We start from the raw sequence: 23067 nt of genomic DNA on the forward strand, positions 1-23067 counted from the left end.
CGTCATGTTCCCTCGCTGTCTCCACAAACGGTGCAGACAGTCCCCTCCTGACTCCAAACTCAGACAGGGCCCCAGACTGGAAAATGGAGGGAGTGGGGCCTGGGGAGCTGAGAGAAGCAGGCCTCCTTTAGGCAGGCCAGGGGACTTTCTCTGCTTCCACGGGGGAGCCTCCCTCACACAGTTCCATACCTGATGGCGCCAGGACTGGAAACGGACCCCTCACTGGAGGGCCTGCTGGACAGAGGACAAATGGTAGCAGGCCAAGGACTCTCAGCCCCCGTTCTAAGTAATCCCCGGCTGCCATTTTGTAATCACTCCTCTAGACTCACCGTGCTGCGGAGGGCTCCTATTGGTCTAGGCATTCTTCACTCAACCGTCGAACGTGTGTTGAGGGTCTGGTCTGTTTCCAAACTGGGCTGAGTGCTGGGGATGCAACAGTGAACAACGCCCAGGCTCCGTCTTTCCGGATCTTGAGGTCTGGCGGGAAAGAGAGGCGTGGAAAAGACAATTGCAAGCTGATAGGTTAAGTGTTCCGAGGTGGGTGAGTACAGGGTGTGGGAGCCCACAATGAGAGAGGTCACCAGGGCTTGGTGGAGGAGAGCAGGAGAGGTCGCCTGGAGAAAGACCGAGGTATCTAAACTGAGGCCTGGAGAATAAAAACAAGAGCTCACTAGGTAAAGGAAGTGAGGGAAGAGCGTCCCAAGTGGAGGGAACAGCACGTGCAAAAGCTCTAAAGAAAGACAAAGTATAGACTGGAGGAAATGAAAAGATGAGACACTGGTGTGCGATGAAAGAGACTTTCTTTCTCAAGTGCAGACTGTTTGCAATGAAAACGAACTAGCTGCACCCATTCTTGATTACTTTTACTATCAACTTGACCAACTGCTTCTCAGGAGGTTGAAGAAATCATTGTCCTAATCAGAGTCAACAGTTTTATTGGGCATGCACTATGAGCCAATAACTCTTAAATATATAATCTCCTTGCATCCCCACAAAAAATGGCACCAATTGAATAATATGAGGGTCAGAGTGGTTACTTAAACCCATCCAGACCACGTAGCAAGTAAGGATATATGGCAGGAGGGGGCAGGATTTGAACCTAGAGCTTTGAAAACCAGTTATTGAACCCATTCCATCTTAGTAAAGATGGATTTCCTCATTGAGGTCCACTTTAGTGATTGAACCACCTCCCAGGTAGGAGATGAAGACTTCCATCCATCCACTCATCCATGGAATCAGCCAATTATTGCACATTCATTGGGTGCCTACCATGGCAATTTCTCTACTTTGCCTTACCAGTCTCTCAAACTGGCTCCCAGAATATGTCCACACCCCAGATTATAGGAGACTACCTTTGTCTTCCAAAACAAGATGGTGCCTCAGAGAAGGAACTGTTTAAAGGTTTTCTCTGCAGCTCTACTTAAGGTCATGTTTTGAAGCTTGTCCAGTTGCTTAGCCAATATTGTATATCAAAGACTATTTCAGAAGTCCCTATGGGCTAGGACTTAGAGTATCAATGCCATGCGATGCTTTAAGGTCTAAGGCATCAACTTGAAATTTTGGGTAGAAGTGAACTTTGAGATTAATTAGTTCAGCTTTCTGGTTTCACAAATTACAAAATTAGGGTATGAAAAGAAGAGGCACCTTTCCCAAAAGCATATGGAAGCTTGATACAAATGTTTGCTTATATGATAGTTGGGATATACTTTGTCATAATCTACTAATTCTTAGGGTATTTTTTTCCTGTGTATGGGTATTCCAACTCTTGAGTGTTTTAGAGAATGAGGAACTGAGGTAAGTCTTCTTACTTTTCCTCTTTGATCGCAGTGATAATGAAAGCTCTGTCTTTCCCCCTCATAAGTCTCCAGAAATGTGAGAGGATTGAATCGTTTCTAATAGGTCTTAAACCCCTACAAGAAAGAGTAGTGAATAGGCTATATTAGTTACCATTTTGTAATGAAGATCTGAGATACAGAGGAAGAAAAGAGACACAGGCCTCCCTCCATCACTAACTACTCATATAAAATAGAAGGACAGATCTGTACTCAACAATCCTGTCACGATGGAAAACAAACCACAAAGAAGATTTGTTATCAAAGATTTGACATCACCTCTGAGTGTCGAGCTGTGATGGATGGTCCAGAGCTAATGGAGTTTATCATCCCCGTCATGGTCATGGAATCTTCTGGGTTAGCGAATTCAGTTTTCAGATGATACCATTTAAGCTTGGGTCTAGCAGAATGGAGAAAGAGGACCTGGTGCAGGAGAATCCAAACGTCACTTCATACAGGGAGTTTTCACTGATCCCCAAAGCTAAGACCTCCTCCTATAAACTCCCTTCCTGCTGTACACCCTTCTTCCCTGGACTCATACTGATGAAATACTGCCTGGATGTCTGTCCTCTCCAGTGGCTTATGAACACCCTGAGAAAACAAGTCTGTCTGGTTTGCTCTTGTATGTTTACTGCTTTATAATGTCTAAAATGTAGTATGTATTCAGTCAGTGCTTGTAGAATATAATACTACATACTTTTAGGATTACACAGGAAGAGTGGCACCAAGGAGGATTCTAGAATTTTCTTCTCCACCATTTTAATGTTGATCTTTTGTTACTCATTAGGTTTTTGTTTTAACTTAGTCACAAGCCTCATAATTGACACTGTTTGCTTGCTTTAAATAAGACTAGTTCTCATTTATCTGAGGGTTGATGGAAGGTAGGCAGATAAGAAATCTAGGCGTGGTTTCTTCAACCCCAAAATTCTGGTCGAGGCGAAAAGAGAAAAGATGTCCCCTCATTTATTCCGCCAACTCTGAAAGCTGCTGAGCAGAGCCACAAATCTCCCTATCGTGTGAACCCCTTTCCTCAGGAGCAACAAGCAGAAAGATGAAGTCATGGAAGCCACCAGAAACAGGGGTCCTAAAACCCCAAATCTCTGTCACAGAGGGTGGCATTCACAAAAGAAATCTGGAAAAGCGCCTAAAAAAAGCCTGCACCCTGTCAGACAAGAGGCGGGATTTGAACAAACAAGGTCAGTGACGCCAACAGAGTTGCCAGTGTCAAAGAGTGACAGAACACAACTTTCTTTGTCTCCCACTGACAGGTGACACCATCCCACAGGCACCTCCCCAGTGAGGAGCAAAAGCGTCATATTCATTCTTCTGTGGCTAAGCCACCATGAGCCTTTTTAAAACAATGCAACTTTAACACCCAAGGAATTTGCCTTTAGGGGAAAATCTCGTATCCCTTCTATTGTAGGAGCTGGGTGGCATGGAAGCACGCCAAGGGCGACGTGTGAGAAGAAGAAAAGAGCAATGAAAAAGAAAAATGGGGGTGATTACCAAAGAAAAGGATTCCTAGCCAAATTGGGAGACAGGAAATTATTGGCCATTGGATGCTCCTCGGCTGGGTAAATTTGGGGTCCGCGCATTTTGAGCTCTGTCTCTGCTGGGTGCTCTGTTGGTCTGTAGAGAAGACAAGGAAAGCAAAGCAAGCCACCAGGGAGCTATTGCATTCACTTTATGAAGAGAATCATGGAGCCACACCCTGAAAATCCATCCTGAATTTGCAGGTGCCGCCATCTTTACTGGGTGGAATTGAGTCCCTCTTTGGTTTGTTATTTTTCTTAATGTCCCTTCGTGGGAAAACTGAACTCTTGGGTTGGCATGTGCAGCAAGGCAGCCACTCTCTGAGACTTTCTGGTTGTGCTACTTTAGGCAAGAAATGATGTCATGTCTTAAAGTCCCAGTGCCCCTGTCTGAAACATGGAGATGATAATCTGAATGTCGTTGGATTCTTTTAAGGATTTACTGAAATAAACTACACAAATGTTCTGATATAAGGAGGTAAATATTAGTTTCCTTCCCTTTTCCTCTCTTCTCTCCCTAAATCCAAATTCTCCTATTAACTACCCGGAACAACCCGGGGAAAATAATTTTAATCGGCCAAATCTGAAAGATGAATAAAAGAAGAATTTTTGTCCTTGCAGTGGGAGAAGACCACAGATCTGGGCCCTCAGAATATAATTACCATTCTTTCATTACTTTAGGTAGATTTTCTTTTCCTCAATAATCAAATAAATAATGGCAATGATAGCTTATATTTGAGAAGCTGCTATCCTTGAAAATCACTCCTGAAATATCTGGAGACTTTTACAGAAAGTCTAAGAATTCTGGAAACAAATAAAAAGAGGGGATGAAAAATAGGGACAGAAATAGGGATTTCTACCTTATTGGAAATGTTTAGTTTTGTATAACTGGCATATAATTGGGTAATAATAGTCATAAAAATAGAAATGATCAAAATAATAATAATAATAGCTCCCATTTCTTAAATACTAAGTATGTGCTGGGCATTCTACTGAATATCTTGTCTATTATCACCTGTCCTTCTCAACGCAAGCCTTTCAGGAAAGTACTGTGATTAACGTGTTCTACTGAAGAGGAAATTGTACCTTGAAGAAGTGGCATGTCCTCCCCTAGATCATGGACTGTAGGCAGTGAAACGAGGTAAGAATCTAGACCCTTCTGCCTCCGGAGACTGAACACTTCTCCTGGGAGGCTGTCTTTATTTTTCCCCTTTAGAACTTCTGTTGCAAATCTCTCTGTCTTAGTCTGTCTGTCTGTGACATTTGTTTCTGCCTCTCTCAATGTGTCTCTAAGTCTTTCTGGCTCTCAGTGTCTCACACACACACACACACACCCCCCAAGATCCCCTCACCACATGCACAGACACACAAACACACATACATGTGCATCAAATTTATCCGCACTGCATACACACAGACACACCACACCCATACATATCTCACACTCTTCACACTCAGACACTACACTCACACACACATATGCACCATGCAGATACATACAAAACACACATACTCACATACACATTCGCACACACACACTCTGCACAGACACACATACCACTCACACAAATACATTCACACCACCTATACATACCCACAAACACAACATACTCACACCACACACACACACAGACACCCCTTCTAGGCACATATACCATACAATCACACTCCATCCATACACACTCCAAACACACACACACACACACACACTGCCCTGGCCAGCAGTCTGGCTGGCACACTTGTTCTCTATGTTTTTATAACTCTGATTTGCAGGTCGACTCTGATAAAGTAAAATAGATGATAACTAAAATTTCTACTAAACGTTCTGTATTTGAAATCTTCATGGTATGACTCTCTGATCAAACCTTTTAAAACTCTGTAAGTGCTATTGGTCAGCTTTTGAGACTGGTTTGCATTTTGGAAAAATTCTCTTAAATCTTAACATTATAGTTATTTTTTTTCTCTCAGAACCAGAAGAGCAGGGTCTTAGGTCCAGCTCTGGCACTAATCGGCTTGGAAGGTCTCACCCTCTCTCTCCCTGGGACTCAGTTTTGCAATCCGTACGATGGGAGAACTGCATCCCCCTTTGTCCTCCCCAGGCCTCCTCTCCCATACCCTGGACCTTCACTGAACACAGTCTGAAAATCAGGAGATTGACAAACCCCCCAAATTCCTTCTGGCTCTGCAATTCTGCAATGTTATGATTTTATGTAAAATTAATAATAATAATGGTAACAATAACATTATTGACTATGGAAAATCTGATGCGAAAAGAAACAGTCATCACACATAAGCCAAAACCGAGATAAATGACATCTTGGGTATCCATTTTTGTATTATCCGTGCTAAATCGCCTCTCGGTGGACATGGGTAATTAGGGGTTTCATGATGTGGTTTGGTCCGCCATCAGTAATTTGTACTTTTGCCTCCACAAATGCAACCATGGAAAGATCCCAGATCCAAGTCATCTGACTCCACATCTTAGACAGGAATTAATGGCTGAGCATTGAGAGTCCCTATTACAAAATGCCATTATATTTTGTATGTAAAATATTTGTTGGCAGAACACCATTGCTGGAGCCTTCCAGAGTCCATCATCAATAGCTAACTTAATACATTTGGGGATGCCACACCTGGGTTAGTCTCTTCCTGGTTTCATTATGCACCATTTCATCTTCCGTATTCGACTAGTTGCGCTCGCATCTGGCTTGAGAAGGTCAAACAGTTCTGTGGAATCTTGTATAAATAAACAGATTTTTATGGGCTAGATTTTGGGTAGCTAGTGGTACCCAAAAGGATGAACCAAGTCAGGGAATCAGAGAACACATTCCTGGTTTGAGCCTTCAGAATGGGAGCATGCTCCCTTATTCTCTGGTTTCGCCAAAACTGGGGAGAAGCGATGTTCTCCCGAGCTCTTCTGGAAAACTTGGTTCATTACCAGTTACATTATGACTGCAGAAAGGCAAGAGAACTCTGACTCAAAACCCAAATGGCAGTGCTTAAAGTAATCAATCAGAAGAATTGCAAGACATATGCTGAATGTAGCACCTCAAAGTGAAAACAGATGGACTAATGTGTATTGATCTCCAATGGCTTGTTGACACCCTTTTGAAAAAGAGGCAATAAAGGGCGTTGGGAGAGTGCTTTAAGTGGAGAAGGTTAAACCATGAGGGATTGAAAAATCTGGAACAAGGACCCTTTGGTGAACTCGGAGCTTCATTTTAGAACGTCACCCTGAAGTCTTCTGAGTCAACAGCTGGAATGAAGGGAAGACGCAAGAAGGGGGTGGCTTGGGGACTCGTCTCCGTCACCACCTTGCCAATTTCTCTCCGCTCCATGTTTATTTTTATTCTTTCCTTAGCTCAGCTTCCCCAGCTCCTCCAGCCTCTGGATACATCAACAGCAATCACACAACAGCACAGGTCCCACAGGCTATTCATGCAGGGTCCCCGCCCTCCCCCAACCAAATGCACTTCACCTTTCCTTAGTAAGCGTCTAATCTGTGTCTCAAGTGTGACTAGGGACCACACAATGCAGGTCCCACAATCTCCCTCTGAGCATTCCCTCTGCGTTTTTGTCGTATCCAAGAGACATTGCCACCTCCCTCCTCCCTGAGGTTCTGGAACCCTCAAAATGCCTCAAAATATTAAGTGGTGGGCTAGACAAAAGTGAGAGAATCTGCCTTGGGCCGTTTCTTACGTTACATCAACAAGCTGTGCCTTTGGTTTAGGTTGGCTGGTTAACGGATGGCGTGGGATTCTAAGCCATCCAGGCGAGAGTGAATGTTGTTGGATTTCCCAACTAGTGGAAAAGGCACCGATGACAGAAGGAGCTACAGGTAATGAATAAATATCTTTACAGAAATCTTTAAGGATATTAATCTCAAATCATAACTATCATAGTCAAAGGCGGGTTGGAGAGAGACTCTGAACACACTTTCTATTTCTATCTCCTCCTCCTATTTTCTTCCTCACTCCTTCCTTGTTAGGTGATACAGGAAGACAGTTTCTTGGGTCTTCTGCCCAGTGCTTTTCCTAAGTATGGTCCTAACAGAACTAACAGCTACTACCATATGGGTTAGGGGGTCTTGAAAGAAAGTAGATGAGCTGGGAGAGCCTTGGGTACATCTGAGAGTTAGATTGCTAGCAAAAATGGACCAGGCTATATGTATAGGTTGGGCAGAGGATGGAGAGAAAATCTTGGAACTTTCCAGAATGACAATATCCCCTAAGCAAATGCAAACCATCCAGTCACCTCCCCCCCATCCCAGACCCCTAGAGCTTATTTCATCATTTGCTAAATGTACAGAATAACCACTCAATGGGCAGGGACAAGGGTCTCTCTGGGCTTTCCTTCCTCCTCATCCCTCACTCAAGGAATTTTGCAGATAAATCACCATGTTAATCCCCTGACCTGAGAGTTATGGGCTGTAGGAAAGCAGGAGGAGAAGGTTGAAATGAGACTTGGGGACAGAAGGAAGCCCTTAATGAAAAATGAAGGGTGAACTCAGAGAGGGGCAGCCCACAGTCAGCATGAGTCTTCCGGAGAGAGAAGAGGGGTGTTCTGGGAGTGGTGGAGACAGGGGTGATCTGTTCAAAACAATGAAAGCTGAACGGGCAAAGACAGAGGGTTCAGGGAAGTGGGAAAGGGAAGGAAAGAGTTGTTACTTAAGGAAAAGAACAGAAAGGGAAGAGAAAGCACTGTTCCAATTATGAGTGAAGTTGAGAAGCCAGCCTTATTGGATCTGATATGACCCCTTCAGGCTTACAAAGTGTTTGCTCCTGGAATAAGAGGTCGACTGGCAATTACTATAGAGGGCTTTGCCGGGCCTGGTAATCTCCCTCCACACTCTCCTCCTATTGACAACTAGGCTTGTAGCCCCAGTGCCCGATGCGGAGGTGGTGAGGACAAGGCAGGTCTGCAATGTTTGCTCCATGGCTGGGGGCTCTTCTCCACTGATCTGGTGACCTGGAACTCAGATGAAGAGACTCCAGAGAGGAAAGATGGGAATTCTTGGCTTTCTGTCTTTGATGGAGTTCTCTTCCATTGTTGGTGTGTGTGTGTGTGTGTGTGTGTGTCTAGGTAATGTGATAAAGTACAGACACTGACACTAATTCAGCTATCGAGAGAGGATGAGAAAGGTGGGAAGAAAAAGACAGAGAGAGAGAGAGGCAGAGAGAAATACAGTAAATAATATAAGCAGAACTCTGCCCACAATTCTAGTCAACGAGCGTCTTATGCTCCGGGGAAGACATAAGATGTAAGATGTGCCTCCGTTGTTCCCATCACTTGTCTAGGTCCCCATGTGTCTCTTATAATGTGGCAACTTAATAGATTTTCAAAGATAATTTCATCTTTCAGAGATCTTCTCACTGTCTTTAGACCAACTCCACCATCTGCGTTTGTGGATGTACGAAGGCATGTTGGGTGAATGTAGCTATACATTGTGTTTGAATGGGCATATGTGTACTGTGAACATGTGTCAATGCATGTGTGGATATTGTATGCTTTTGTTGTGTGTGTGCAAATGGATCGTGTCTGTATATAGGTATGCAATACAGTGTGTGTTCTGTTGTGAATCTGTGTATATTTTTGCATTGTGTATCATGTACATAGGTATTTTGTTTGCTGGTCAGGTATATCTGTGCCGAGGGTAGAAGTGGAGTGATAACTGGGGGCAGTTTCGAGGAAAGAAATTCCTGTGAAACCCTCAAGTGTATTTTTTCCCTTCCTCTGAACACTCAGGTGAGTTCTTATGGCTGAATTTATAATCTAGTGCCGCCTGGTATTGCCAATTATGAGTGCAGGTGTGGACGTGTCTGTGTTTATACCTATGAGCCTGTGAATACGGATGGCTTTCTCAATTAAGTTAGAAATTGACATAGAATGATGTGACACGCCACCCAGATCCCCCTTTATGAAAGAAGTACTTATTCTCATCGTTCTTGGGAGTGGTCCTCAGGAGTTAGCCCTCTTTGGGGATTTCCAAGATGGAAGAAGGACAAAATGGATGAGGTCCACACTTGGTGACTGGTCAACGTGAGGGTATAAGAGACCAGACTTCTCACCCCAACTTGGGGTGAGACTTGGGACATCTTGGGACACCTATGAAGGACCATTTCAGCTCCAGAGCACCCCATAGGGTTGACTGAAGCTGTCCCTCATGCACTGCAGCTCAGCTGTTTCTTCCACCTAATCCTGATTTCTTTCCCTCCCTTCCACAGATATAGATCCTGAAAGCTCTCCCTAATAAACCTCCTGCATGCTAATCTCCAACTCAGGGTTCACTTCCAGACAGCCTAAGCTGCAATGACATAGCAGGAACCAAGTCTGGAATCACTGAATCATAGTGTGGAATGGATATTAGGGGCCATCTCTTCTAACCTCCCCACTCGTCCTTCAAGGTGGTTCATTATCATGGTTATAAGCTCAGACTCCAAAGTCACACATTTGCTTTCAAACTCCAAATCTGTAACAGTCATGTGAGAGCAAACAATCTTCAACCTTTCTGAGTCTCATTTTCCATAAACTAAGACAATAATAGTGCCTACAATCCGGGGTCATTATGAGAATTAAATGAGATAAGGGAGGCAAAGCCCTCAGGCAAGAGTCCAGCACACAATAAATACCCAATAAATACAACCAGCTACGACTATCTCGTTCTTGCTTAGTAGGTGACATATGATTGCTGGTGGGAAAGCGTACAAGGTAGCATTACTTGAGAGGCTTAACTACAGCTAATAAATCAATCACAAAATAAATGCCATACTTTTGTTCCTCTTGTCAGACTTGGAATTTCCTTAAATGAGGATTTGAGCACCAAAACCCTGGAGGCCGAAAGCGAAGGACGTCTGTGTTTGCTGACACTGTCTGTTCCAGTTGCTCCTCTAGCTACAAGTTCTAAGAGCTCCTGGCTAGCCGGACTCCTATTTAATACAGTAGAGGCAGGGGGAGAGGAGTGACAAAGAGACTCAGCCTTCAAATACTATCAAGATGCATCAGGAAGTGTGGAGAGCAAGTGGCCACGGAGCAGTAAATTATTACATTGCAGAGGAGGGTGGAAAACAAGCTCCTTCTGTGGAAGCCAGCCTCTGAGATGGGACCCAATGACCCTTGCCTTTTGATGTTCACATACTTGTATGCTTCCCTCCTACAGTGAATAGGGCTGACCTGTGTAACCAAGAGGATACTGTGGAAACACCATGGTGTGACTTCTAAGACTGGATCATAAAAGGTAACGCAGCTTCCTCCTCACTCTCTCTTGTATGACTCATTCACAGGGAGACCAGCTGTCCTGTTATGAAGACACGCAAGCAGTCCTGTGCAGAGACCCATTTGGCAAGGAACGGAGGTTCTTGCAAACAGCCCTATGAGTGAACCCTCTTGCAAATGGATCTTCCAACCCCAGTCAAGCCTTCGGGTGAAACCGCAGCCCTGGCTTCTCGACTACACCTTCCAGAGACCTTGAACCAGACCCACCCAGCTAAGCAGCTCCCAAATGTCTGACTCTCCGAAACTGTGAGATGATAAATGTTTGTCCTTTTAAGCCTCTAAGTTGAGGGTAATCTTCTACAACAACAGAGATATCACTGATATATCTTCACTTTTTTCTTTAGAGAAGATACAATTTACCCAAATTTAGTTATTAGCTTAAATTATATGAAACTTCCAATATTTGACCATTTTTAACCCATAAAAATGGCGAGTGCATATGGTACAACCTCTGCATTGACCTAGGGAAGGACTCGAGGGTCTGGATAAATGCAGGCTTGCTTATGGAGCTATGGACACTTCGTTCCCATAAAGGTCCAAAAGTGGGACTCCTACAGTAGCTGGCTGGGTTTCTGGAAGCCAGCACCCTGGGAGAGTAAAATCCTTCTGGCTCATCTGCCTGCCCATGCCCTCCTCTTCCCAGCAAGGCCTGGAGACAAGCGGGTGGAAGTTAGAGGCCTCCCCAACAACTCTCCTCCTCCTTCTTGGTCCCGCAGTGTTGCTTTTTACAAGCCTCCAAGTTCAACGAAGCTCCAAGTCCTAAAAAGATGTGGAAAGGTGTCTTGCAGCAGACAATTAGAGAGATTGGTTCATGGGCCCCGGACACAGCACTCCATCCAGCAAAGCCTCAAAGACTCCCTGGTGAACCATTTGCCGGGTTTAATTTCTCAGGGGCTGCTTCAGCAGGTGGCCGCTAGCAGGTAGTCAATAGGGACCTTCTGGCCAAAGACTGAGGGCTCTTTGGAAAGGTCAAAACCAGAGGCCGGAGGGCACGGCTCAAGAGGTCACGGGGTCGGGACCCGTCACTGTGACAGATGAATCTAAGCATGTCTCTCACTCTCTCTCTCTGGAAGCAGAGCCAAGCCTCTTGAGACAGGAGAGGTGGGAGGGGGTGGTGTTGGGGGCTCACAAAGAAAGGCGAGTCTGGTGTCTGGCCGGCACCTCTCAACTGGTCTTCATTATGTGGGCCGACAACCCTCTCTTCTGCCGCCCTCTGTCCCTCACTGATGGGGTGCTGTCTCCAGACCTCTCAACTGTTCCTCATTAGGTGAAACAGTGGGCTTTTGTCCTGCATGAAGCCTTCTTTGTTCTGCCAGCCCAGCCAAGCTAGAAAGCCAGAAACTGATACAAAACAATGCCACTCTATCCTGAGGGGACCCCCCTCCCTCGTCCTCCCCCTGGCTGGACAAGGAAGGGCGACTTTTCCCCCAGTCACATCCCTGGATGTCTAGCTGAGAACGCGTTTGCTGGAGCAGAAGAAACACATCTAGCAGAAACCAGTGGTCCTCAAATTTGGCCACACATTGGTCATCTAGATAACTTCAAAAGACACCTATGCCTGGCCCTTACCCCCAGGCATTCTGATTTGATTGGTCTGGGGAGTAATCCAAGCATCGCGATTTGTAAAATCTCTCCACGTGACTCAAATGTGCAGAAAAGTTTGAGAACCACTGTTCAAGGAAGAGAACTTGCTATCAAATATCCATGCCCACCTGTCACCTTTGCACGCTTTAAAATTAGGGATAGTAACAACACACTTCATATCTTGCGGGGTGTGGTGCCATCCATCAGAAAATGTGCCTGCTGGAAACAACCAGACAGGCCATACCTGTATGTGCCATGTAAAGACCAGCTCTGTCTGAGAAGGCGATGTGGACACAGCCAAGGTAGGTGTGGAGGAGTGTTTTAATGTTGGCATTCGGCATCTTAAATCGTGCACAGATATTTTAAGATCCCCGGGGCTCTGCCTCTCTTCCTCCTCCCTGATCTTACCACTGTGCTCTTGAGCACAAAATCCACATCCTCAAAGACAGAGCAGGTGACTTGGTTGGCTAGAAACAACTTGTCTTGCCAGCTCCCATTCCCAAAGCAATGCTGAAGGAGACTTTTACCCAAAAGCTATCCCACAACATGACTAACAAAAATGTACAACTGAAATCTCACAAGGTTGTAATCTATCATAACATTAATTAAAAAAAAAAAAAGTTATTGAGCTTTTATGAGCCTGACGTGTCTCAGTCCCCACTACTTGGCTTATAGGCTGAGTGGGAAGATGGAGTGTAATTTCAAAACGAAGAAAGACTCTCCTTCCCAACCAACAGCAGACCCCAAATTATTTCCCCTCCCAACATCTACAAGAAAAGTCTCAGCTCTTCGTGGCCCAGGCCTGAAATGGCAATGTTACAGATTTATATAGTTTACAGCCTCCCAACTCAGCTTTTAAAAGTGGACATTAGGTAGTGGTGCCAGAGTTCACAAATAAAAATACAAGACTCCCAGTAAAATTTGAATTGCAGATGAACAATGAATAATCTTTTAGTACAAGTATGTCCCATACAATACTTGGGGGCATACTTATACTAAAAATTCTTAATTATTTATCTGAAACTCTAATGTAACTGGGCACTCTGTATTTTATCTGGCAAGTCTAAAGTAAGGAAAAGGTAAAGAGCAGTTTGCACATTGGTGTGAATTAATTCAACTGGTTTCCTCTTTGCTTAGCATGAAGCTGACAGTTTCTGAAGGAATGGGAGCTTCCAATGGGGACAAGAGGACAACACCTCTGACTTTGGAGTGTTGTTCTGAGAAGGATCCTAAAGCCACAGCAAAAATTGGGGGAAAGAATGTCATGATTGATTAGCAATGTCTGCCTTGGGTCTGGGATGGAGAATGAAGACATGTGAGCCACATATTTACAGCCATAGGTCAGATTTGTAATGATGTGTAAGAAATGGGCTCATTGGGGTGTTGAACTTGGGGTCATTTTTTTGTTTAATGAGGAATAAGAGATGGAGAAGCTGGGTTTGTCAATGACGATGTAAAAGAAATGCAAATACGGCTGAGTCTTGAAAAATGTGGAACTGTTCACTACATAGAGACTATGCTTTCTCCTTCTTGGTCTCCTGTTTCTTGCCCTTCCCTCACAGCAGCTCCCCTGATGCCAGCCACCCAGTAGGTGCTTGACACATGAGCACCCACCCAACACTTTGAATTAGAAGTCACCGAGGAGGACTGATGGCATCAAAACACATTTTAACCATTGCCACCCTTTCTCCCACCAGGCAGATAGTAAGTAACCTAAGGTCACGCACCTGCAAATGGCTGAACCTATAGAAAAAGTCTTTTTCAGGCCTTTACGTCATTGAGTTTTCCTGCTCACCAAGAGATCTGAACTCAACGTCCTCATCCACAAACCGCCATTCTCCTTCAATACTGAGAACCATGGCTCCTTCCGGGCTGCAGACGTTGACCAGGGAGGAAGTCAAGAGCCACCCTTGAATGGGAATGCCCATCTTCGTGCACATTCCAGATGGCAGAAGGAACCCATTCATCAAACTATGAGAATTCCCCCCGCTCTCCAGGAAGAAGGACCATGAAGTGCTTGTAAATACATGTCTTTAGGTTTAAACAAATTGCATCATTATTTTTATTTTTTGAGGGGAGTCCATGTGAAGGGAACGAGAGGGCTACTTTGGTATTTGTCTTGCAGACAATATGTGGCTGGATCTCATGCTGTTTCCGTATCTTCTGCCCAAGCCAACTGGTCAGTCCCATGGCCTTTCAACGGGAGAAGGGTGCCAATTCCTAACATTCTATTTTCATACTGTTTGATGATAAAAATCGCTCCAGCAGGACGAATGGCAGTGAACAAAAACAGGAAGCAGCCCCCTGATTAGATAGGGACAGGGCAGCTTGTGGACTGAAAAACAAAACAACTAAAATGATAAATGAGTAGACTACGAGTGCTGCCATCCCCTTCCTGAACAGGCCAAGAATAAATGGAGAGAAGAAACCAGGGAAGAAGTCATGACTTGGGCTATAAGTGGGGGTGAAGGAGGTTTACCCTGTGGCATGACTTGGAGGATATGTTCATTGAGTTGCCTCTGGTTAAGGCCATTGGGACCACTCTCTGGTTTTTAGTCACTTCCTTTGAAAATCTTGCCTAGGTGACTTAGCCCCTTGCTTTGAAATGTGGTGGTCCTTTGAAATCTATGATCTTAGGACCTTAGCCAAAAGTAAGTCAGCACTTGTTTTGTCATCTCTTTACTCTATGATAGTGGTTCTCAATCAAGGGAGATAATTTTGCTCTCCAAGGGATATTTGAGAATGTCTAGAGACATTTTCCACTGTCACAACTGGGGCGGGGATGCTATTTGGCATCTAGTGGGTACAGCCCAGGGATGCTGCTAAACATCCTATAATGCCCAGAACAGCCCTTAACAACAAAAAATTATCCAGCCAAAAATGTGAGTAGTAGCAGAACTGAGAAACCCTGGTTTAGGATAAGTTAAAATATAGGAATAGGTATAGACGTAGATGTAGGTATAGATATAGGTACAAGAACGGGTATGGATATGGAAATGGACATGGACATAGATGTGGATATAGACATATTGAATTCATTCTGCAAAGAAGGAAGAAAAAGAAAGACTGAGCATCATTTCTGCTAGCAAAGTCTTCACAGGGATAAATCACTAGAAAAATGAAATTTAGACAGTTCCTTATAAAGACCCAGAAGCTCAGACCTGTCCTAAGTGTGGGCCTCACCTGCTCATCCCAACCAGGAATTCATGATGAGAGCATCTCTTCAAGTTCCGCCTGTAACACTGACTTCTTGCTTAGTCTTTGGCAAGTTCCTTATTCTGTCTGAGTCTCAGCTCCACATCTATGAAGTGCGTAATAATGTCTACCTCCTATAGTTGTGACAATAATTAAATAGGATTACATGAGTAGCGGCCAATGCATGGCCTGAAATCTGGTCAAATGGGAAACATTCAATAAATTGCATCAGTTATTAATATTAGCATCATCATCAACTTTGGGTTTGAACCTGGATTTCAGATATTTCTCCTTTATTAACCAAAGGGGTTCTTTGCATTTGGAAAGAAAGCTCAAGGGTACCAAGATGCTAAAATAGGACTCTCTTCTTGTCTTAGTTTCGGCTGAGGTCCCGAGGAAATAAAGACCAGTAGATAAGCTCATCGAATGGTTTCCTTGAAGTCCCCTCACCAGGAGAGGCTATGACTGAGATGGAGCCAGGAGACATAACCACTGTGGATAGAGCCCTGCACTTCCAGCAGTCAGGGGACAAAGCTAGTGTGAACGTTGCCCATGGAGCAGATGTGGGCCAAGCGGACCATGTGGCAGGAAGCGTCAGCCTGGAACCTTCGGGTACCCTCAAGGGCAAAGTGTTGGAAATCTTATTTCCACCCACTCTTTTGGACCGCTCATCCAAGTGGTTGAAGTTTTAACACCTCCCTTTGGAAGCTGGGAATGTTCAGACTGATTGCTTTTGACCCCTAGCCAAACCTCAGAAAGTCCCATTTTAACGCTTATTACACTAAGATGAATTAAGAAGAATAGAACTCATGTCATGGCAGGAACATCTTATATTAACTAACATGTAGAATTTTAAGTGACTCATTAGAAGAAAAATAATATATAGATACAGGATGGGTCCAGCATTCGCCACCCAGCCTTCATCACTGCTATTGTGGCGAAGGCTAGGACAAGCCATGGAGGCAGAAGACTAAGCTGAGTTCTCAGGCTGGGGTCCTCGGGAAGGTTGGACAACTTCTCTGGTCCTTGTCTCCTCATCTACAGTAACAATAATGGCAATTGCCTTGCAAGGTAACCGTGAACACTGCAGCATGTGCGTGAGCTTTGTCAAATGTTAGATCCCCCTGGATAAATCACTATGCAAATATGAGCTGGTGTTCATTAGCATGCTTTGTCCCAAATTGCTGTTGCACGGACCTGGTCATTGCAAGAGTCTCAGGAGGTACTACTCTTCTGAGTACTTCCTTCCTGTACAAATGGATGAAAACTCTCCTCTGGGGTGTGTTGTACAGAGGGGTGATAGACCTTTGAGGTTTTAAGGGGAAAGAATTTACCTTTGATTAGTCTTGCTGCTGGACCGGGTGCTGGGCACATAATTGCCCCTCCAGACACATTTATTGAACTGAGTGAGCATTCATGCTTTGCCAGCTGAACTGGAGATGTGCTTTCTCTTTATTTTATTAAAATTGTGGGTCATGCTAGCCCAGTGTCTTACCCTAATAGTGTGGAGTAAGAAAGAAGTCAACTGGCTGCCCACAGTTCCTGGGCGAATGCCTGTCCACAGCCTTCAATGAGCAGGCTGCAGGTCACATGCTCCCTGCCCCAGGCTGGTCCGGGGGAGGAAACCTGACCCACTGGAGACCATCCATATGCTAGCCAGTCACCCGTGTGTCATATAGGGCTCTGTCCACCAAGACATGATCCAGGCCATAAATCCTGTTCAAAGAATTTAGAATTGGTAAACCAAGCTGCTGGTTGATATGGGTCACTGGACGTAGAGAGGTCGTGATGGGGAGTGATGAGGCCATAAGCCCAGCCACCCAGAGCAGTGAAGGGCCAGGTGCAAGAAGAACTGAGTGGACTCCAGAGGAGAGCAAAGATGAAAGAGGCCAGAGGGCCCCGGAGAGGGAGAAATGGTGGCTTTTGCTGTCCGGTTCTCAATTCCAGATCTCTCAAGGTGTCCTTCTCCCACTTACCTTTGTGCTCTGAGATAATTTATACCCCTTAATAATAATAATTAATATTATTTTCTAGTACAGTCGTGTAGCACATAATGGCGTTTCAGTCAATGCCAGACCAAATATCCAGCAGTGGTCCCATAAGATGAGTACCATAGAGCCTAGATGTGTAGTAGGCTATATCATCTAGGTTTGTGCGAGTGCAGTCTGTGATGTTCGCACAATGACGAAATCACCTAATGATGCATTTCTCAAAATATATCCCCATTGTTAAGTGGCGCATGACTGTATTGAGAATAATCTTACAATAAAACTCCTTTTAACTTGAACTTGTTTGAGGAGCCATATATCCTCAAACGCCAAAGAGCCTTGATTCAAGTAGTCGCCGATGTGAGCACCGCCTCAAAAGAAAATCACTCAGTCTTCACAGAAGGGGATTGTGGGAATGATAACTGGCTGAGAGAGTCACGTTAGGCTTTCTCAAGGTGGTTATACTGGTGGACTAACCTGAGTAGCCTTTCCATAGAGAAAAAAAATAACCTACTTCACTCAGTAGGATCTGAGATGCCTGGTAAAATGAGGTCCTGGGGTATGCTGACGTCTTTAGGCTGTGACATATTTTGTTCTCCCTCAAGGAGAGCTCTATTCTACGAGATGACTGAGCCTCAGATCCAAGGAATATTGATTCATTTCACGTCCCAAAAGAAATTCTCTGGGACTCGCTAACTGAGCATGGCCCAGCTAGAGAGCAAATGACTACTTCTGTCATCTTGCATAATGTAAATTCCTGAAGGGCCACAACACAAAAGTCAAAAGTTACAAGAGGATAGCATAAGAAGGTATAATGGCATCTGTTATTTTTGCCTGCCTGGCATTCCATGCCCAACCTGTCTTCTTGAAAGAGCATTCCCTCTTTCTTTGGGAAACCCATTCCCTGAGGTTTTAGGGGCTGAAAATCACAAATTCTCCCAGCCCCCTGTCCATTGGTGCAGGGGTGTCACCCAAACTGCATATTATAGAATCCTATCCCAAAGGCCAGAATGAGTGACATAGGGAAGGGGGAGGGGTTAACACAAACTGGCCAATCATATTCTTTGCCTGGGGAATTTTTACAAAAATGCTAGAGAAAAGGAGTTTTTTCCTCTGGAGTTCCTATGGTGGGATAATGTAAGTTCGAAACTGCCTGTGACCATGACCCTTTCCTTCCCATGCTCAGTGAAGGAATAAGCTCATTTGTTGTAGAAGAAAACAATACCAATATAGAAAGAGAAACAGAGTTAAAGATGGAGAGAGAGAGCAAAAGAGGAAGAGAGAGAGAGAGAGAGTGCTACTGTTGGAGTCTTTATAGTCCTGAAACCAGGTCTATTTCTGAAGTTTACAGTTAGATGAGCCAATAAATTACTTTTTGGTTCTTTTTTGTTTTTCCTTAGTTAAATTTCTGCCACTTGCAAGCAACACAGTAATGGCTAATAGAGGGTGAGTCTGAGAGCACCTGGATGACAGAACCCAGGGATGCATGGCAAACTACATTCTTACGAAGAGAACAATAAAGTTCTCCAAAAGAGACCAAGCCCGCCCCCACCCACCCTGTCACACACCCCTCCACCATGACATTTTCAAAGGGACTTTGCTAAAGGAGGTGACATGAAAAAATGGTCCCATGGTCAAAATAATTAGTAGAATGTTAAGTTAAAGAAATGATTCTAGTTTCTTTATTAGGACAGGACTTCTCAGAGCCTTCAATTTGGTAATTATACAATTGGACACTCCAAAAGAAAACTACAGTATTCAGGGTCCCAGTTAGAAAAAAGAAAGCTTTGGACCCCTTGATCAAGGACTTGTTTCCAGGCCAGTTCAGGTGACCTTTCACATCCCATCTCAATGCTGGCACACCAAGTTCATTACTGACGACCAATTATGTCGCACCCTATGCTGACATTAGTGAGAAAGAAGAAGGAAACTGTGTGGGGGAGGGCATGGAGCATTAGGGTGGCGCCCCTTTCCTTCCAGTTACTTCCAGTTCAACAATTTAGCAATCCCTCTGCGTCTGCTGTGTGCCAAGCCCTGAATGACATGCCAGTGATACAGAAATAAACAAGACACAATCCTTGTGTCCAGGAAACTCTAGTCAGAGAGATGGACAAATAAAGATATGCCAATACAGGGTGGATACTGTTGGGGGGGAACGGAAAGCTTCTTGGAGAAGAAAGTGCCCAGGATGTCAGGAAAGGGGAGGAGGTCACATGGAGTTTATGTGAAAAATAACCAAGCCCACCCCAAAGCTATTCTAGTTGCAGGACTGACAAGTCATGTCATCCTGATGACCCTCTTCTGAATGCATCAGCTGCTGCCCCTTCTTTTGGCCTTTCAAAAGCCACATGGTTACATTTTGCTCCAGAACAGCGATCAGCGGAAATAATTGACATAGATTAAGCTATGGGCAGGCTGTATAGATCAGGGGCCCAGATCTAATTCCTGCCCGGTCCACTCAATTACACAGGAGCTCCTGGCTAGAGAAGCAGGTGTAGTTACTGTAAATAAGTTCAACTTTGGGCACGGATGTCACCGGGTAACTGCATTTGCCATGCTTGGATGATACATAAGGAAAGCATCAACAGTGTGATTGCTGAGTTTGCAGAGACATGGCTAGCCCTTCCTGACAGCCTGGTATCTAAGTGACCTAAGGGTGCCCTCACTGAAAAGACCAACTTAGTGTTCACTTAATTCACACTGCTAAATTTTAAGTTGGTAGGGAAATAGGCAAGAATAAATAAGCAATTGCCTCCACCAAGAAGGCTGTAAGACAGGCATCGGCAGGCTTACAGTGAGTAGTGGATGGTGAGACCAGGCTGGGAAAGTAGAATAGAAGTTTGGGGTCAGGAATAATGCTAGCACTATGAGAAAGAATGCTTACTAGCTGTGTAATCTTAGGCCAGTCACTTAACCTCTCTGAGCCTCACTTTCTATATCTGCAAATGGGGTTAGTCATTCCTTCCTACATCCCAGAGCCACTGTGGGTCTAAAGTAGGAGAATAAATGTAACATTCTTTGTATTTTGTAACCTGAAGTGCATATGTGAGTTATTCTTGTGAGCAAAACTCGGGAGAGGTGATGAGAGATAGGGAGATTTGGCTAGATTTGGCTTTGAGACTGTAAGAAGAAAAACGACATCAATATCATTCTAACCAAGAGTACAAACTTCCAGTTACAAGATGAGTAAGTTCTGGGGATCTCACGAACGGCATGGCGATTACAGTTAATAATACTGTGCTATATACTCTACAGTTGCTAACAGAGTAGATCTTAAATGCTCTCAACACAAAGAAATAGTGGTAATAATGTGACACAGGTTAAGTCACTTTCACAAGGGTTTTTTTTTGAGGAAGATTAGCCCTGAGCTAACATCTGCTGCCAATCCTCCTCTTTTTGCTGAGGAAGACTGGCTCTGAGCTAACATTCGTGCCCATCTTCCTCTACTTTATATGTGGGACGCCTACCACAGCATGGCTTTGCCAAGCGGTGCCATGTCCGCACCCAGGATCCAAACTGGCAAACCCCAGGCTGCTGAAGTGGAACGTGCGCACTTAACCCCTGAGCCACCGGGCTGGCCCAACGTTTTTTAACTAGTAAGGGGTGACTCTTGATTGATTTGGTTCTCAGATCCATGCTACAGTGTCTCCCAATTATCTTTCTAGGTTTGATCAACTTGCAAGAATCAAAAGGGAATTTAGCGCAAAGAAAATGTGGTATATACATACAATGGAGTATTAGCCTTAACAAAAGAAGGAAATCCTGCCACAGGCGACAACATGGAGGAACCTAGAGGACATCGTGCTAAGTGAAATAAACCAGTCAGAGAAAGACAAACATTGTATGAGTCCACGTACGTGAGGAATCTAAAACAGCCAAACTCATAGAATTGGAGTGTAGAATGGTGGTTGCCATGGGCTGGGGGGAGGGGATATGAGGAGGTGTTGTTCAAAGAATACCATGTTTCAGTGATGCAAGATGGATAAGTTCTAGAGATCTGTGTACAATACCATACTGTACACTTAAAAATTTGTTGTGTTTTTACTACAATTTAAAAAAGAGGGAATTTAGTCTCCCAAAGGACCAAATGTTGAACCTTAGTGGCAAAATATTTAGCTTTGTTAAACCTTAATACCTTCAACAATTAAATGGGGCTAAAACAGTAGTCACCATGTAGAGTTAGGTGAGGACTGAATGACATGACATAGCGCCTGGAATATACGAACAGCCTAATTAATGTTTGTTGATGCTTTTGTTAGCAGCAGCAGCAGCATCCTTATTACTCGAGTGCCCAGAAAGGCTGCCAAGAATTGATGCTCTCCCACATTTCCTTTGCACAGCGATCCCTTCCGGCCGGCTAAAGCTACATGGCCGACAGGCAAGTCAAGATCTCCATCCCCACCTTGGAGGAAGGAATGTTCAACGAACTTCACAATCTAATAAACCATTCAAGGGACCCAGGAGTTTGAAAACTCTTCAAACTGAAAATCATTTTAAAAAGTTATTTTATCATATCTAACAACAGTCGAGCCATGTCAATCATTTTCTAATTCTTAGGATGAACAAAGCTTGAATCAAGTTTTGGCAAGTTTCTGAGACTAGATAGATAGATAGAGAGGTAGATGGATAGATAACACAATATCATAAGATGACACATTCCCTTCACATTTGACTTTTTGCAGCAGGATCATAAAGAGGGTAATTTTTCAGGAATACTGGAGGGCTTCATAAATTTTCCTAAATCCTCTCTTAATCCTTTGATACACAAATCATTCTCATTTGAAGCACCTGTCGTGTCAACTGGCCTGATGCTACCACATTCTCATCCATCAAATGCTTTGCTTGTAATTAGAGATGCTCTCCAGCAAAATTTTCATCCACTTTATGAAATCCTGAATCCTTTGCAAGATTTGCAATTCCACTTTGCAATCCGTTTGCATCGTATTTGCATAGTACTGTCAGACACCTACAGCAGCTGGCGATCTATGAGGGAGTGTCCAGCAAAGGTGTCGATGCACTGGTGGGTAGCTACGTTTGTATAAAGTTGGGGGAGGGGATGTGTTGGGAGGGAATATGTGTATAAGTGATGAGTTTATTGGTAATTTTTTTCATATCATGATGATGTTTGCTTCATTATACAACTCTCTGCAACATGGGCTCAGACAATGAATTCCCAACTAATGGGACCTCCTAAACTTCGTTTCCAACCCTAGAGTGCACAGGATGTCATGTGATGCATGTTACGGTTAATCCTCTTGGCTTGAGCTAGACTGGGTGAGTTTCTGTCCACAAAACCACATATTTCTTCACTAAACCCTGCAGACACTCAAGCTCTCCCACTTACTTTTTTATTGTTTCATATGAATTATTTAGTTCAGACTTGCTGGAATTGTGCAAATATCAAAAGACTGGGGTTTGTAATATTCTCAGTCATAATTTCTAATAGTTGAACAGCAATGAGCATGAAACAAAGGGTGTTTATAGGCCTGGGGTCTTCATCACATGAGAATTTATTATCTAACTCTAACACAGTAATGAGGTTATATCTGGAAGCAAAAAGCCATCTATACTATAAAAGAGAATTCAGAAGTGAATGACCAATTATAAAATTAATTCTCCTTCAGACCTCATTCCCCACATAATTGACTCATTTGGTGACCTGAA

The 23067-nt window shown here is 44.0% G+C and overlaps 2 long non-coding RNA genes across 8 annotated transcripts in view; one reads left to right on the top strand and one right to left on the bottom strand.

The window, feature by feature from the left end:
* LOC111774641 (uncharacterized) overlaps positions 1-23067 on the bottom strand; it is a 187033-nt gene that overhangs the window by 48930 nt on the left and 115036 nt on the right. Inside the window, exons 1-2 of one of the 3 annotated variants that reach the window (XR_011441356.1) lie at positions 2112-2389; positions 330-477 (exon numbers count right to left, since the gene is read on the bottom strand). This is a non-coding gene — a long non-coding RNA (uncharacterized lncRNA). Of the gene's footprint in view, positions 1-329; positions 478-2111; positions 2390-23067 lie in introns of those variants that run through there. The other 2 variants (XR_002809712.2, XR_011441357.1) reach the window with 2 other exon arrangements.
* LOC102148554 (uncharacterized) lies at positions 376-21922 on the top strand. Of its 5 annotated transcripts, none has more exons than XR_011441358.1 (6): positions 376-537; positions 4399-4505; positions 7095-7202; positions 10645-10882; positions 21069-21256; positions 21663-21922. It is a non-coding gene; the product is annotated as an uncharacterized lncRNA (long non-coding RNA). The 5 variants fall into 5 exon arrangements; XR_011441359.1 differs by having other exon boundaries at positions 392-537; positions 21666-21922; XR_011441360.1 differs by lacking the exons at positions 21069-21256; positions 21663-21922 and adding an exon at positions 9001-9109 and having other exon boundaries at positions 379-537; positions 10645-12780.

Source organism: Equus caballus, chromosome 8 (assembly GCF_041296265.1).
Source record: "Equus caballus isolate H_3958 breed thoroughbred chromosome 8, TB-T2T, whole genome shotgun sequence".
In the NCBI taxonomy this organism is placed as follows: Eukaryota; Metazoa; Chordata; class Mammalia; order Perissodactyla; family Equidae; genus Equus; species Equus caballus.